The 16,261-nt window shown below is 40.8% G+C and overlaps 1 protein-coding gene and 1 long non-coding RNA gene across 9 annotated transcripts in view; one reads left to right on the top strand and one right to left on the bottom strand.

The window, feature by feature from the left end:
• Positions 1-786: 786 nt before the first annotated feature.
• Positions 787-14,275, bottom strand: LOC138753712 (uncharacterized). The gene is made up of 3 exons (XR_011351380.1): positions 13,988-14,275; positions 10,597-10,741; positions 787-1,364 (listed from the first exon to the last, which is right to left on the bottom strand). It is a non-coding gene; the product is annotated as an uncharacterized lncRNA (long non-coding RNA).
• The window catches only part of frmd6 (FERM domain containing 6), a 146,549-nt gene continuing 143,907 nt past the window's right edge, over positions 13,620-16,261 (top strand). For 6 of the 8 annotated variants that reach the window (XR_011351378.1, XM_069917047.1, XM_069917041.1 and 3 more), the window contains exon 1: positions 13,734-14,089. The gene's annotated coding sequence lies outside the window, so the exon portion shown is untranslated. The other 2 variants (XM_069917043.1, XM_069917044.1) reach the window with 2 other exon arrangements.

Here is a 16,261-nt window from a genome sequence, read left to right as displayed (position 1 = left end):
CTTTGAATCATACTAAACTATGATGGAAATGTCTTCTGTGCTCAGAATGCTTTAGCTTAGTAGATTAATGAGAATTAATTTTGTCAGCAAGAAAACTTTAATGAATCAACGTGATTGATATATGATGTTATTTGGAAAGTGTTTTTCAGATGTCCTTCAATGCTTTAGTGCTACACTTGTCAAATGTTTTTACATTCAGTGAGATGATATGACATGAAATATTTAGGTTGTGCACTTTGTGTTGCCTTGCAGAAACAAACAGATTTAAGGAAATTTATTTTCTCCATTCACCAAGGGGCTGGATTTTATATTTTAGTGCGTAAATTTAGGTGGATTCATATTACCAAAAAAAAATCTTCTTTTGCTGTTTCAGAGACTTGAAATTAAACCTGATGAGCCAAGTGGTCATGAAGCCAAAACAGGTCAAACTGTGTGACACATGTAACAATGCTGACAGGCAGGCATCTGAAAAGATGACTATTCCTTCTCCCTCGTGGGATTCTGTTTTTACAAATGCAGATGGTTCAGCATATCTTAAATTCCTTTTGGAGCCTGATGGCTTGATACACATGTCCAGCAGCCATAGCTGACACAATGAGCTATCATCAACAGCTATGTTTTGAATGTGTCCAAGTGAGAATTTCTTTCAGCAAACTTTCAAGTCAACAAAGACCCCAACCTATTGTTTTCCTCATGTGTACTGGGGAGCAGCATTTAGCAGTTTAAAAATAATGATTACTTGGCATAACAAAATTAAATTTAATCTTAGAATTTAAAATTTGCATATTTAAAATTAAAAATAGATATTTAACATAGTATCACTTAAGTCTGACAGAATCCTCCATTGCCTCAGTTTCATCCGATCTTTGTAATCCAATAGGAAACTTTGATGGATATTTGAAAAATCATCAGGAAAATTAAACCTGACCATTCCCTTGGTTACCAGAGATCTAAAATAAATGTATAAGCCTGGCAAGATTAAGATGAAATGAACAAATGTTTATTCATTTGTAATGTAGCCTTCTGTTAATTTAACAAGAGCATGATTCCATATTCATGACAATGTACCTGTACTTAGCATTTGTTATTTTTATGTGCAAAATTAATTTGTGATTTTCAAGTGAAAAGTTATGATTTTTGTGAAGATTTCCCTGGCTAACCATTTGTGATGAAAGCATTGATATTGATACGACTTTGGTCTAACACTAACCATTGTTGAAGGCACCAACAGGGTCTTCTCCACAGCCTCCATCAACCACCTTCCCAAATGTCCACACAATTACTTCAGCTTGCATTCACCATATCAGTCTTCCACTGCTCCCAAATATCCACCATATATTTCCATGCTTGATTTCCTCAGTCATCTGGAATGAAATAAGATGGAACTTTAAATAGTAATTTTTGCAAAAGATATTACCATGACTGTTTATTCTGCTCTTTGGCTACTCCACATCTCTCTTGTTTACTTTTTCTGTAGTTAGGGTTTTGTGGTATAACGCAAAATGTTCCCTGATCTCCTTCATCAATAGAGTACAGGTGGACCTGCTACATGTTGAGAACTTTTTCCAGATGTTGGAATTACCTGGACCAGTCCACATTCTGGCGTATGGACATTCATTAGTTATGACTGATGTGGACGTGCTTCTATCAACCATGCCAGTATGCGCTGTAATGCTGCTTAAAGCTTCAATGTTGCATTGCTTCAATGTTACATATAAGATGCATGTAATGTCTTCAAGAAGATCAGCTTTGTCTAGCATCTCATTTTCACGAGAAAGCACTATTGATGGTATAGTGGATGGGGAAGATGCTTATCTGAAATTTCAAAAGGATCTAACTGGGAAAATAGGCCAAGCAATTGCAGAAGGAGTTTAATTTAGACAAATGTGAATTTTTGAATGTTGCATTTTGGTGGGTTAAACCAGAACAGGACTTGTGCAAACCCTAGGAAGGTGTGGTGAAACAGAAAGACCTAGAGGTACAAAACATGGAACATAGTACAACACTGGAGCTCAAATATCTGTGCTGATCATGACACCCAAATTAAACTAAAATTTGGATGCTTGCACCTGATAGACACATGAATATGTAGGGAATAGAAGGATATCTATCTAGATGCCTTTAAATCCTACCATGGTATCTGCTTCCTCCTCTAATCCTGCAGCTTGTTTCGGGAACCTGTGTAAGCAAACTTTCCCCTCACATTTCCTTTAAACTTCCACTCTCAATTTAAAAGCATTTCATCTCGTATGTGATATTTTTATCCTGAGAAAAAAATCTGACTGTCTGCCCTATCTCTCCTTCTCTAATTTTATAAACTTCTATCAATGCTCCCCTCAGCCTTCAATCCTCCAGAGAGAACAATCCAAGTTTATCCAACCTCTCCTTCTACTTTAATTCAGTCAATATCCTGGTAAATCTCAGTCTCCACATCCTTTCTGAAATGGGTAACCAGAACTGCAGAAAGTATTCCATGCACCCTTAAACAGGTATCTGCACAGCTGCCACATGACCTCTATATTTTTATGCTCAGTGCCCCACCAATGAAGACAAGCATACTATATGCCTTTTTTTACCACTTCACCTACATTTTTGGATCTATGTATCTGAACCTCCAGGTCATTCTGCATGTCTCAATGCTTTTAAGAGTCCTGACATCCACTACAATATCGCTCCTGTACATTTCACCTCTCAAAGTGCAACACCTCACACTTGTCCAGATTAAACTCCATCTGCCATTTCTCTGCCCATGTCTGTATTGATCTAAATCCTATTGTATTCCTTGGTACCCCTCTATATTGTCCAGAACTCCACCAACCTCAGTGGCACCTCCAAACCTACTAACTTTCATCCAGGTCATTTATATACATCGCAAACAACAGAGATCCCAACCAAAATAACCGATCCTGTGGATCACCACTGGTCTCGAATCTCCAGCCAGAATAACACTCTTTCACAGTTACCTGCTGCTTTCTAAGGCATTTACAAGACATTGGATCCCTCCATTCTATCCACTTTGGAGGAGTTTGGCTCTTTTTCAAGTTATAAATTGAATCTTCAGAAGTGTGAATGTTACCCCGTCAGCAGAGCAACTCTGCAACTTAACCCATCAGACCTGCCTTTTCTGTTTAGTTGATCAGGTTCAATTACCTAGGTGTAAACATCACTCACACATTCTCCAATCTCCTAATACTTTTTTTTTAACCTCTCTTATTGACCAGGTGAAATCAGATTTTCAGAGATGGAGCAATTTTGCCCTTGTCACTGATGGGCAGACTAAATGTAGTCAAGATGAACATCTTACCAAGGTTCCTTTACTTACTTCAAAACATTTCCTTATTTCTTCCAAAATATTTTTTCACCTCACTGGATAAAATAATTTCCTCCTTTATTTGTAACAGGAAATCTATAAGGGTCCGGAAAGCATTTTTGCAAAACTATAGCAATAGTGGAGGACTCAGTCTTCCCAACTTCCAATTCTACTACTGGGAAGCACCTATACACAAGCTAAATTACCGCATGCATTCCCCTGACTCTCCCAGTATAAAATGGAACAGTTGTCTTGTAAATCATCATCTTTAGCCACCAGTATATTCTTCATTTCCCACAAAACCCTCTAACCATACCAACAACTGGCTAAATACGATAAAATATTTGTTACCAGATTAGACATCACTTTAAGTGGGCAGCTGCAACTGTTCAGGATCCCTTAAATAACAATCACTTATTTGGAATGGATGTCTGTCAGAATTGTGTACATACCTTGTTAGTCAGCATCCCAGGGTCCATAGGCTGGGCATGGCCATCTTGGTTCCTGTCTACATACGTGAGTCTTTGGTAGGCATATGCGCAGTTGGTTCACATAATGGAGTTCGGTTGGCATATGTGCAAGAGTTAAGCACCCTGATGAGATTGAATATGTGCCCTTAACGCTTGCGCATGTGTCAACTGAACTTCAATATGCGAATCCACTGCGCTTGCGCCAACTGAAGACGTGCATGCACACAGAAATCAAGATGGCCGCGCCCAGCCAAAGGACCCCGGGACGCTAACTAACAAGGTAAGCACACACATTTGGCTCTTACGTGCCCTGTATCCCTGTTATAGTTTGTCAAATACAACATAAACCACGTAAATTTTATACTTTTTCTTTTTTTTAAAATTCGGTCGTATGTATGGATGAATGTAAGTGGGGAGTACCTGTACAAGGCAAACTGAAGATATCAAATGTCTTCAAGATCTTTATGCAGTGTTCTCTGTCACATGCATATGGTTTACCTGCATAGCACATTTTGTTACTTTCAGATTCGACATTTTATTTCAAAGGGTTTTCCCTCAGTTCCTGTCAAACAACCCTGCGAAGATCTAGTATCAGCTAATCCAGGAGTGCGAGGGACAATTTCAAACATTTATAGCTCTATTTTGTCAATTAAAAGTCATTTACTTTCCAAAATAAAAACAGAATTGGAGCAAGAATTAGAAATGGAAGTTGAGGAGAAACTGTAGGAAGAGGCTATTGAGACAATTAATTCCACCACCACCTGCACTCGCTTGGGACTCATTTGGGTCAAGGTGCTGAACAGGGTTCACTTAAAATCCAGACTGTCAATTTTTTATTCTGAAATAGAGGACAAATGCAGTAGGTGTAATGGCTCTTCTTGCCACTGAGGGTGTATGTAAATATTTGTGTATATCCGTGTTGGTTTTTCTGTTTTAAAAAAGAAAATAGGACCACAATGTACATCTGTTTAATGTGTATAAAGTTGTTTTTGATCCTCAATAAATACATTTTGAAAAAAAAGCATGAAAGACATTGGATAGGTACATGAATAGGAAAGGTTAGAGTAATATGAGCTAAATGCAGGCAAATGAGACCAGGTTTGTCGGCAAGGATGAGTTGGGCTGAAGGGCTTGTTTCCACTCTGTACAACTATTTGATTCTATTAAGGTTGGCATTGAAATGATTGACTGAATTTGTGTTGGAGTCACCTAAGGCTACATGTTCCATCTGCACAGTAAATGGCAGGGCCCTGGAGAGTGTTGAAGAACAAAGAATCATAGAGGAACAGGTGCATAATTACAGTTCCATAATTGTTTCTCTGAGTCTCCACAGGTTAGTGAAGCTTGCCTTCATTGGGTGATGTATTGAGTGCAAAAGAAGCGACTTTGTGATACAGTTGTACAAGGTATTGGTGGTCACAGTCTTTTTCACTGCTAGATGATTCAATAACTTCATATTTCAGATTTATTGTCAGAATACATACATGACATCATATACAACCATAAGATTAATGTTGGTGCAGGCAAAGCAGAATGACCACTTTTTGGTAGTGCAAAAAAAAACTGTACATAGCATATGCGTGTAAACAAATAAAGAACTCTAAACAGATAACAAATGTCAACAAAGTGAATTTTTAAAATATCAATAAAGTCCACAAGTAAGAATCCTTAAATGAGCCTCTGATTGAGTTTCTTGTTGAGGAGTCTGATGGTGCAGGGGTAGTAGCTGTTCCTGAACCTGGCGGTGCAAGTCTTGTGATACCTAAACCTCTTTCCTGATGGCAGCAGTGAGAACAAACCATGTGCTGGGTAATGCAGATCCTCGATGATTGCAGCTGCTCCCCGGCGGCTGTGTTCCCTCTAAATGTACTCAATAGCGGGGAAGGTTTTCCTGGGATGTCCTGGGCTGTGTCCATTACTTTTTGGAGGGCTTTATCTCAGGGGTATTGGTGTTCCCATACCCAGAGCATGATGCAGCCAGTCAGCACAATTTCCACAAAACATCTGTAGAAATTTGTCAGGGGTTTCTGGTGGCATATCAAACCTCCACAAACTCCTGAGGAAGTAGAGGTGCTGATTTGCTTTCTTCACGATGCCATTGGTGTATTGGGTCCAGGAAAGATCCTCCAAGATGGTGACTCCCAAGTACTTAAATTTGCTCTCCATTTATTATCCCCCAATAGGTTGAAATTGAGTGGGAAGAGATTTAAGAGGGACTTGAATGGTAAACTTTACTCAGAAGGTAGTCTATATCTAGAATGAACTGTTAAAGGTTCAAAAAACATTTGGACAGTAATCCCAATGCCATTGGTGCTCTGTGATTAGTAAGGAATTGCTTAAGGCGGTATGTGAGTTGGAAAGGAAGGTTGAGAATCACTGCTCTAGACCCAATTGTTACTTAAATATTTTGCTTGAGAAAAATTGTCATTGGCCCATTTCCTTTAGAGTTATGAAACCATGCACATAACAGGTCAATTAGGTGTGATTAAAACAGTGGTTTTCAAACTTTTTCTTTCCACCCACATCCCATCTTAAGCAATTCCTTACTAATCACAGAGCACCAATGGCATAGTGAATACTTCAAGTGGTATGTGAGTGGAAAGAAAAAGGTTGAGAACCACTGGGTTAGAAGGATATGAACTCAATGCAAGCAAATAGGATTAGCCGAAAATGCCATCTTGGGCAGTATGGATGAGTTGGCCTGGAGGGTCTGTACTGTGCTGAATAGCTCTTTGACAGAGATGTCACTGTTGCCTTTATGGTGGCAGGCAATGCTGAATAGAGGATTGGAATGCTATCCCGAGACTGTCTCTGTAATCATCTTCATTCAGGTATTGGAGTCCTTCAGCACAGTTCCTATTTTGGAAGTTTTGGACAGCCCTTCTCTTGACATGAAATCGCTGGGCTTAGAAATCGTCCTCTCCTTTAAAACCAAGCCACAGAGATCTATTTCCCAACTTCAAAATCTGAAAAGTCATCTCATTGATCTCCAAAGGATTTGTTCCTTTACTCATGATCCTATTTCTCCTGGTGATGTGTACTGGATCTTATTGCTCATACTTCCCCTTGCCATGTCACTTTTCTGGGTTGGCTGTCTCTGAGCTGGCACATGACTAAGGCAGCCAGGGTTGCCCCAGTGAGTTCGTCCAGCAGTTTGCACATGACTAAGGCAGCCAGGGTTGCCCCAGTGAGTTCGTCCAGCAGTTTGCACATGACTAAGGCAGCCAGGGTTGCCCCAGTGAGTTCGTCCAGCAGTTTGCACATGACTAAGGCAGCCAGGGTTACCCCAGTGAGTTCGTCCAGCAGTTTGCACATGACTAAGGCAGCCAGGGTTGCCCCAGTGAGTTCGTCCAGCAGTTTGCACATGACTAAGGCAGCCAGGGTTACCCCAGTGAGTTCGTCCGGCAGTTTGCACATGACTAAGGCAGCCAGGGTTACCCCAGTGAGTTCGTCCAGCAGTTTGTTTGTGAAGCTGTGGTTCCTACTCAAGGAGAATCAAATGAGATTCTTAAGCCTGAGGTCATCCTGAGACAACAGAATTAACTTTCTTGTAGATAACAGCACTGGAAAAGGAGATGCTAAAAGCAATTAGTACAGACTTGGTGTATTCTGTGTCAAGATAGAACACTCTTTACCCTGGAAGTAAAGTACGCATTTGGAACTTTGCGACATTAGCATTTTTGTGACAATCATGAGAAACAGGTTTGCCCCGTAATTACAGATCCCACAATTAGGTTGATTGTGGGTGCGCATGTTCCTATGATCATTCTTTAATATGAAGTTAACTCTCATTCATTGGAGCGCTTTCATCCCTAACGTCGAAGTACTCGAGATGGCAGAGGTCGACAGCATCGAGTCCACGCTGCTGAAGATCCAGCTGCGCTAGGTGGGTCACGTCTCCAGAATGGAGGACCATCGCCTTCCCAAGATGGTGTTATATGGCGAGCTCTCCACTGGCCACCGTGACAGAGGTGCACCAAAGAAGAGGTACAAGGACTGCCTACAGAAATCTCTTGGTGCCTGCCACATTGACCACCGCCAGTGGGCTGATATCGCCTCAAACCGTGCATCTTGGCGCCTCACAGTTTGGCGGGCAGCAACCTCCTTTGAAGAAGACCGCAGAGCCCACCTCACTGACAAAAGGCAAAGGAGGAAAAACCCAACACCCAACCCCTGCAACCGTGTCTGCCTGTCCCGCATCGGACTTGTCAGCCACAAACGAGCCTGCAGCTGACGTGGACATTTACCCCCTCCATAAATCTTCGTCCGCGAAGCCAAGCCAAAGAAGAACTCTCCCAAATAATGGCAAAAATAATACCCTGTTTGAATGAAAGGTGTCGTCAAAGCAAAGTTTTACAAGACCACTTAAAATATGCATAATTTAGTAAAGAATCCACATTTATGTGGAACCAAAGGAAATTTTTGAATTTTACTCCTTGTTACTTGTCAAAAGGACAGTCATCCCCAGTAAAATTTGCAAATATTTGCACAACCTCAAAGTTTTCATCCACATAAATTTACATGGGAGGACACTTTTACCACTAATTGGTGACAGAACTCATTAAACTGTTACTTATTTGCTCCATGGAAAACATATTTTGGCCCTTTGTCATGTCAATTTAAGGAAATCCATATAAGCTTCTCTTATTAAGTTCTTTTCTAAGGAAGTTGTTTAAGTCTTATGTGTATTTAACACATTTTTTTAAAGATTTACTGTAAGAATCCAGTGAACAGTGCATTTATAGAGGAAATGTTGGTTTTATTATAGTTCATGCTAATAATATCTCTTGGTAAAAGAAAAATAACTGTTCAGTGAACTCTTTAATAGTGTTTAATTATGTTCAAAGCAAATGTTATTCACCTAAATAATTCTCCACATTAAGCAGTATATCAACTCTATTTCATGCTCACTTTTTCCAATATTTATGCTCCAAAACTTCTGAGCAGGACTTCTTTGGCATTCATTTCATGCACTGTTTTTATTCCACAACATTACACATAGCACAGGAGCAAAAGAAAAACTTTTTAATTCCAACTAAATTGACATTCCTTAAGTTTATTTTTATTGAATTAAGTATGATCTAAAGTAAGTGGGTTGGATGTGAAATTTCTAATGAAATCGATATTTTTCTCAATATTACAGATGAGAATTTGTTGAACCAAAATGTGCTGTTTGATGCTATTATAGGGCCTTGCTGACACTTGAGACTGCCAATCAAATCTGTATGTTGTGAATTAAAGATCAGACCCAATTTTGGAGGACAAGTCACAAATAGCAGACTATTTTCTGATCTTTATGTTAGGATGGGTGCTAGGCTTCATGGTACCTACTCTTGGAAAGAAAGTAAATCATGTGTTACTTTGAATCTTTGTTATTTTTCAGCTAGTTTTGGAATATTGAGATGCCAAGTCAACTTGAGGAAAGTTTATTTTCATATTTTATGTCACCACAAACAAGATGATGGGGATAGGTTTGAACTTCAAAGTTTGACTGGTTTTCTACAGCTTCTGTCCCATTTTTGTCTATATTGCAATCATGTCAGACCAAAGCTTGACTATCCCATTTCTTCATTTGCTTGATTTTATATTCATGCTCTTGAAGCACATATTGCTCGTAATGAGTGGAGATAATATTTGTAACACAGTATTTCAACAAAATATGCTTCAAACTTGGGATTCTCTGTTGTAAGTTGCCTTCCTGCTTCCAAGGGATTGCCACTTTCAATTAATATTATTTTTATCTTTTACCAGCAAATGCCTGTTGCGGTGGTACCTCTTGGCCACAAGTAATGCTACATTGTATTTATTTCAGAGCAGTATCTTCCATTTGTCTTCCTGTCTGATTTGAATCACTAATAGCTGTAGTCTTCAGAAGTAGAGATTAAAGCTTGCCACTGCAGCCCACATTCAACCCCTTCCACAACCTCCCTCACAACTTTGCTGAGTATCAAAGAGCTTTTGGTATTACCCCAGATACAGTTTCTCCACTTAGTCATGACCTGGCCTTAAGTCTGCTGGAAAGTACATATACAAGGGAGTGAGTGTTAACATACATAGGAATTAGGTAAACTGGTGAAACATGTTTTAATAAATCACCCACCCCTTGCCAACTATGCCTTGCTAATCTAGATGGTTGAACTGGCCTAATAATAGACGATCAGTCTCATTAAAGGGCAGGAGCACTGTTTAAAATATTAAAATCAAGGTTCTGTACAGGACATGGAGCAGATGATGGGACACCACCCAGGAACATTGTAAATTAGGCCTTCTGGCACACTGCATCACTTAATACCATGGCTCTCCTCCCAATCATTGCCAGGAAGAGGTGACTAACTATGATTGTCCAGGCACTCGATCTTGGCATTCTACCTGGCATCCTACCCTGAGCATGGAGAGGACCGACAAGAAGATTCATATGGTTAGAATGTTCCCACTGGGTCAGGACTTCTGACTTTGAGTTCTTGTGAGTGTAAATGATAATAACAGCCTCCTCTGGAGAATCTCTAACGGCTCACAATTCATGGCTGGTTTGATATCTCAACTCTACTTTCCTGCACTAAACCCATATCCCTTGACTCCACTATTTTTCAAACATCTATCATTCTCTGCCTTGGGTATATTCACACTCTGAACATGCAGTGTCCTTTTTGATAGAGAATTCCAAAAAGTCCATATCCTCTGGGTAAAGAAATTTCTTTTCATTCTAATCCCATTGGCCAACCCTTATTTTGACACAGTAACTTGTAAAGGACACACCAACCAGGTGAAACAGCATCCCAGATCTCCTTTGTCAAACTCTCTGTGAATTTTACTTACTTCAATGAGATCACCTCTCATTCTTCCAAACTCTAGAGAGTATAGGTGCAGTCTGCTTCAATTCTCCTTGTAGGACAATCGGCACATCACAGGAATCAACATGATGACTCTTCATTAGATTCCTGTTATCACAACTATATCCTTCCTTAAATGAGGAAACCCAGACATTAACAGTCTCACCGGAATCCTACTTTGGATCAAATTACAATTGTCATAGAGTCATAAAAAGAAATATCATGGTAACAGATCCTTTGGCCTACTGAGTCGATCAACCACCCATTTACAGTCAGTACAGTAACTCTTCATTAATTTCAATTTTTAAAAGTTCTCCTGACATTCTCATCAACTAACTGCCTCCCCACCCCCCTCCCCCGATTCTTCCTCATGCCGACACAGTGGGAGTAATTTCCAAAGGCCAATTAACATAGCAAGTCATCTTTGGAGCACTCAGAGGAAGCCCATACAGTCACAAGGAGACTCCACGCAGACAGTGTCCAAGGTCAGGATTGAACCCCAGGACTCCAGGCTTTTGAGGCAGCAACTCCTCCAGCTGTGCCTCTCTGTCTCTTAAAATACTGAGAGATGACTGTATAATGGCTCTTTTTCTAAATTTCTCAGTTAATGCAATAACTCAATGCTGGAGAAACTCAGCTGGTCCAACAGTGCACTTGATAAAGCAAAGATGAAGATATGTAACCTTGATGAATAGCTCAAACCAAAAACATCAGTTATATATCCTTGCTATTTAAAAAATGCTGAGTTTCTCCAACATTGTGTGTTTTACTTCAACCAAGGTGTCTGCAGATTTTAGTGTTTAACTTTCTCAGTTAATGTTATAGATTCAGAAGAACATTGAATGAGAAAAGTCAAAAATTCTTGCAGTAACATTTTTAGAACTGTTCACTTCTGTAGTGTATTTGTCTGAGCAAGTGGAATATGAAAGGGAACAGGAATATTGCTGAGTGCCAGAAAACCCCACCTGTTTCATTGTGGCACAGTTATTTGTTTTGTTTTGAATGAATAAAGTATTTGAAACCAGAAAATATCCTTCAGCTTTAGTCCATGCCCTTTCTTCTGTGTTGTACATCTCTTCACATTTGAGCCTCACACTTCTTTCTTGGATATGCTGCCTCATACCTTACTTTGACTTTGTGCCTGTGTTAATACTAAATGCACTACAGATCAGTTTGCTTATCTGGTGTTTTTTTTGCCAGGCTTTTTGCAAATATAGTAGTGAATTAATAATGAAATTTTGTATGTTTGGAAATACATAATGAATGACAACTAGGTGTAATGAAGAAAATGATCCCCCTTTTTACCATCAGTGCTTATCTTATCACCCAGATGTAGGAAAGAGGTCAATTAAACTGGAAAGGGTGCAGAAAAGATTTGCATGAATGTAATGAGGGCAACTGGGCTTGAATTATAAGGAGAGGCGAGATAGCCGAGTACTTTTCTCCCTGGAGTGTAGGAGGCTGAGGAGGTGACCTTTTAGAGGTATATAAAATTACCAGATGCATACATATTTTCCCCAGGGTGAGGGAGTCTAAAACTAGAGGGCATAGATTAAAGGTGAGATAGGAAAGATAGAAAAGAGATCTGATCGGCACTTTTTTCCACACAAAGGGTGGTAGGTATATGGAACAAGCTGCCAGCAGAAATGATAGAGGCAGAAACAACAACGTTTAAAAGGCATTTTGACAGGTATATGAATAGCTACGGTTGAGAGGGTTCTGGACCAAACACAGGGAAAAAGGACCAGCTCTACAAGATAACTTGGTTGTCAGGGTTAACAGAAGTTGAACCACATTTACTTCAACACATTTTTTTCATCCCCATGTTCCTTTAAGGCGTGGCGACAGTGAAGTGGCTCTTTAAATATTGATCTTCAATCTTTTGGATGTCTCCACATTTCGGAACTCTGCGTTGTTTTCTTTGGATTTTGACGTAATTCTTAACTAATTTTCTTCAAAAGGGTGTTGCTGGTGGTTTTTTAAACTCCCATTTTGGACAGCACTTGCTTTTACAGACTGTCCCGAGAACCTTTTGATGAGTTCCAATGAGTAACCCTTCTGTCAAATGTAAATGCGGAGGTGGGGGGGGAGTGGTTTAAATGGGGCAAATTCCCCAGCTGCCGCCGATCTCTCCGCTCCTCCTGCAAGGGCAATGGGGACTGATGCAGGGTTGCGCTCTCCGGGGCCTTTGACGCCTGCTGGGAGGCGAGAGGAAATCTGAAGGCGTGAATGGAGTTTGTATAAGAGAGATTAGATTTCATTTCTACTGTACTTTTATATTTTAAACCCCAGAAAAGTAGGGGTTCCCACTTCAGTTGCCAAAATGTAGCATTGGTTTTCTCCACTAAAAAAAAAGTTGGTCCTTCTCCACTAAAAAAAAGTTGGTCTTTCTCCATTAAAAAAAAAGTTGGTCCTTCTCCACTAAAAAAAAAGTTGGTCCTTCTCCACTAAAAAAAAAGTTGGTCCTTCTCCACTAAAAAAAAAGTTGGTCCTTCTCCACTAAAAAAAAAGTTGGTCCTTCTCCACTAAAAAAAAAGTTGGTCCTTCTCCACTAAAAAAAAAGTTGATCTCCCCCCCCCCCCCCCCAATTTAGAGAAATTGTCCTCAAGCTGCACTGAGTAGAAACACCAGCATGTCTCCCAGTCTGTGTGATCATCTCTTTGAGGAGTGTTCATGTTTCAGCCGTAGGGTGTAACAAACACAAGCATGCAACATGTTAACAGATGGAGCCATTTAGGGCTCAACGTGTTCACGGCGGAACACTGGAAGAAGTAGTCGATGACTTGTAGAGCCAGAACAAAATAATTTAAAGCGAGTTTAGTTAACTAAAGGAGTAGCGAGAGAAAGGACAGCGATCGTGGCAAAGGTAGCAGTCGGCGCGCGGTGACTTGTAATGTTTACGACCCGCGGGCGGGAGGGAGGGAGGGAGGGGGGTAGATACTGGCCGTGTTGCCCTCAACCGCTCTCTCGTGTATCCGTGAAAGCTGTGGCACACACGAAGCGAGACAGGAGCTGGCACGTTAGGGAGTGGAACAAACCATCCGAGTCACCAGAAGAGGGGGAATTGCAACACCAGCAGCCGGGGAGAATGCACGACTTTCTCTGGGACTCGGACGTGAGTGAACGAGTACGACAGAAGCAGCTTCTGCCGTGAGCAAACACGCCGCTTAAGAAGGGAGGGAGAAAGAAAAAAAACCCCGCGCGCCCCCCATTGCTTGCACCCCCTCCTCTCTCGGGCTTCCCAGCGTTTGTGGGAACTGGGTTGTCCACCCCGTGTGGCTGCCCGAGCAGCAGCGATGTGGCGGTGAAGTTTGTCTCAGCCGCCCCCTCCCCTCTCACCCCCCCCCCCCCAACCCCTCCCCCTCCGCCCCCTTTACTTCAGTGGCTCTTCAGCGGACGTTCCACTTGGACGGCTGAGGATTTGTGGCTGAATTGTGCCAACTTCCTTCGTGGCATCCCGAGGAGGAGGACTTTCCGCGGTAAGAGAGTGCCTTAAACGTCTTCCAGAGGGGAAGACTTTGTTTTCATAGTGGTTTTTAAAAAATAACGTAGAAAATTTCTTCCGAGCCATACAAGTTACTTTAGAGTCCAAAGAAAGCGATTAAAAAAGAGATGCTGAGATTTTTGATTTGATTCGTACTTCAATTTCATGGGAAACTTCGGTGAGCGACTTACTTTGTAGAAGGCTTTTTTTAAAATCCTTTTTGTACAGATGGTACAATCTTGGAAACTGTTTGAACTCGCTCCTCACAGGAAAAGCTGTCATTCCTGTGGTTTCGACTGGACCCAGAGGACGGACTCGATTGTGCGGTCCCTTTACGGTTTCTGGAGAAAGAAAACCGTTTATCTGTAAGATTTGTGTGACGTTTGAATCAATTTGCCTTCCATCTTGTATAAACATTTAAAGATTTTGGAGGTTATTACATTCCCTTCAATGCCGCAGGGTGCAATTTATGCGATTAGTCACTTCTGCTGAGCGACTGACTGACTGCATGTGGCTTAATTTTGAAAGAATGCGAGTCATTTCCTCTCCGAGCAGGGTGTTCGCTAAACCGTGGTTCTGTTCCCGGGCTGAATGATTCCCACCTCATGTGTCAGCTGGAGGGAGAGGGGTTTGGGCTGGAGAGGGGCCCACGTTCAATAGGAGTCCAGGATGGCCACGGGCAGCCAGCCCACCTTTTTCCCCTCAGGTTCAGCCAAATATTTAAACGGCTCTACCTGATCCTATTGGGCCCTGCGGAAAAAAAAGTCCAATCTTGTCAGGTTTGTTGCGAAACATTCAAGCATCCAATTAGAATGATCCGGCAGATTTGAATAGACACTTCCACTGAACATTTCAATCAGGGCGGTGCGTGGGTAGTGGTTATGTGGTGGCCACTCCAATTAATTTCTCATGACCTTTGCTTGACTATTGCTCCAGGAGGTTTTTGATGTGCTTGCTGGGGTTCCTTTCATTTCCCTATGAAGTGACTACAGGAAACCAAATCTGTTTACGGACATGTAAAGAGGGCACGGGAAGTGCCCCTGTTTGCTGCATTATACCACATTAATCAATTAAAGCTAACTTTAATTCCACACATCAGTGCTCCAAGGAGTTAGTACTGCTTTAAGAGAACATTACAAAGTTTGGCGGGGGTGGGGGAAGCAAACTATGCTGTTTCTTTAAAGCAGACTTTCTATTCAGACGTCTGCACAGTGGGAGTTCCATATTCATCATGAGTGTCTAAAGATTTTGAAATGTATTCTTATCAGCAATGGATACTATTTGTTACTAACAGGCTTAGTGGAACTAGTGCTGTACTGGAATTGCTTACACAGCATATAAAATAGATTGGATAGAAAACACTAAATTTTGTAGATGGAGGAAGCCATTGGAAGTTGGGGCCTCAACTCGGGTCTGCTTCCATTGGTAATGTCATGTTGTGGTCAAATGTTTATTGCTTACATTGATACATTAATTGGTTTTGTTTATTTTTAAAACAGAATGTTATTAGTATCATTAAGCTTCTGTTTTCCTTGATGGCCTTGTATCTGCAGGGTTTAACACAACAAATTAGTTATTGTTTACAGCTGTTTTATTGGAACTTGTGTTTCTTGTACATAGCGCTGGTGGACATAATTGTACACGTTTAGCTTGTTTGGCCAGAGATCAAACTTCAGCTGCGCAGTATATTACAATTCTCTTGTCAGCTCTAACACGTTTCAGTTGATTTTCAAAGTTTCTATACCTGTGTAGCTACAGTACAAGAGTGTCAGTGCATCTGATGTGTGCACATGACAATAAACATGCCTCATCAAAACTGATTTCAGTTTTATTTTAAATCTCTCAGTTAAGTGTTGATGGTTTAAGGATGTAGAGCATCTTCAGGGTGTGTTAGTCATTTGGGGGAAAGTGCCTCTAATTTCTGCAAAAAACCTACCTGGAATATTTAAAAAGTTGGTGAGAATTTGTTGCTTTCGAACTGTAGCAACCTGTGTGTCAATTTCCACTTCATGAGCCTTCCAAATACTTTGCTGATTGATTTGCCAAACAATAACTTAACAATTCTGTAACCTGTTATATTTTTCAATGATATGTGCATTTTCTGTATAATCAGACTTGTTGGCTGAACCCTTGATTATTAAAATCTATTACAGTTTTGCTCAATGTT

This window comes from Narcine bancroftii, chromosome 2, assembly GCF_036971445.1.
Source record: "Narcine bancroftii isolate sNarBan1 chromosome 2, sNarBan1.hap1, whole genome shotgun sequence".
In the NCBI taxonomy this organism is placed as follows: Eukaryota; Metazoa; Chordata; class Chondrichthyes; order Torpediniformes; family Narcinidae; genus Narcine; species Narcine bancroftii.
This window is presented reverse-complemented; position numbering and strand designations above follow the sequence as displayed.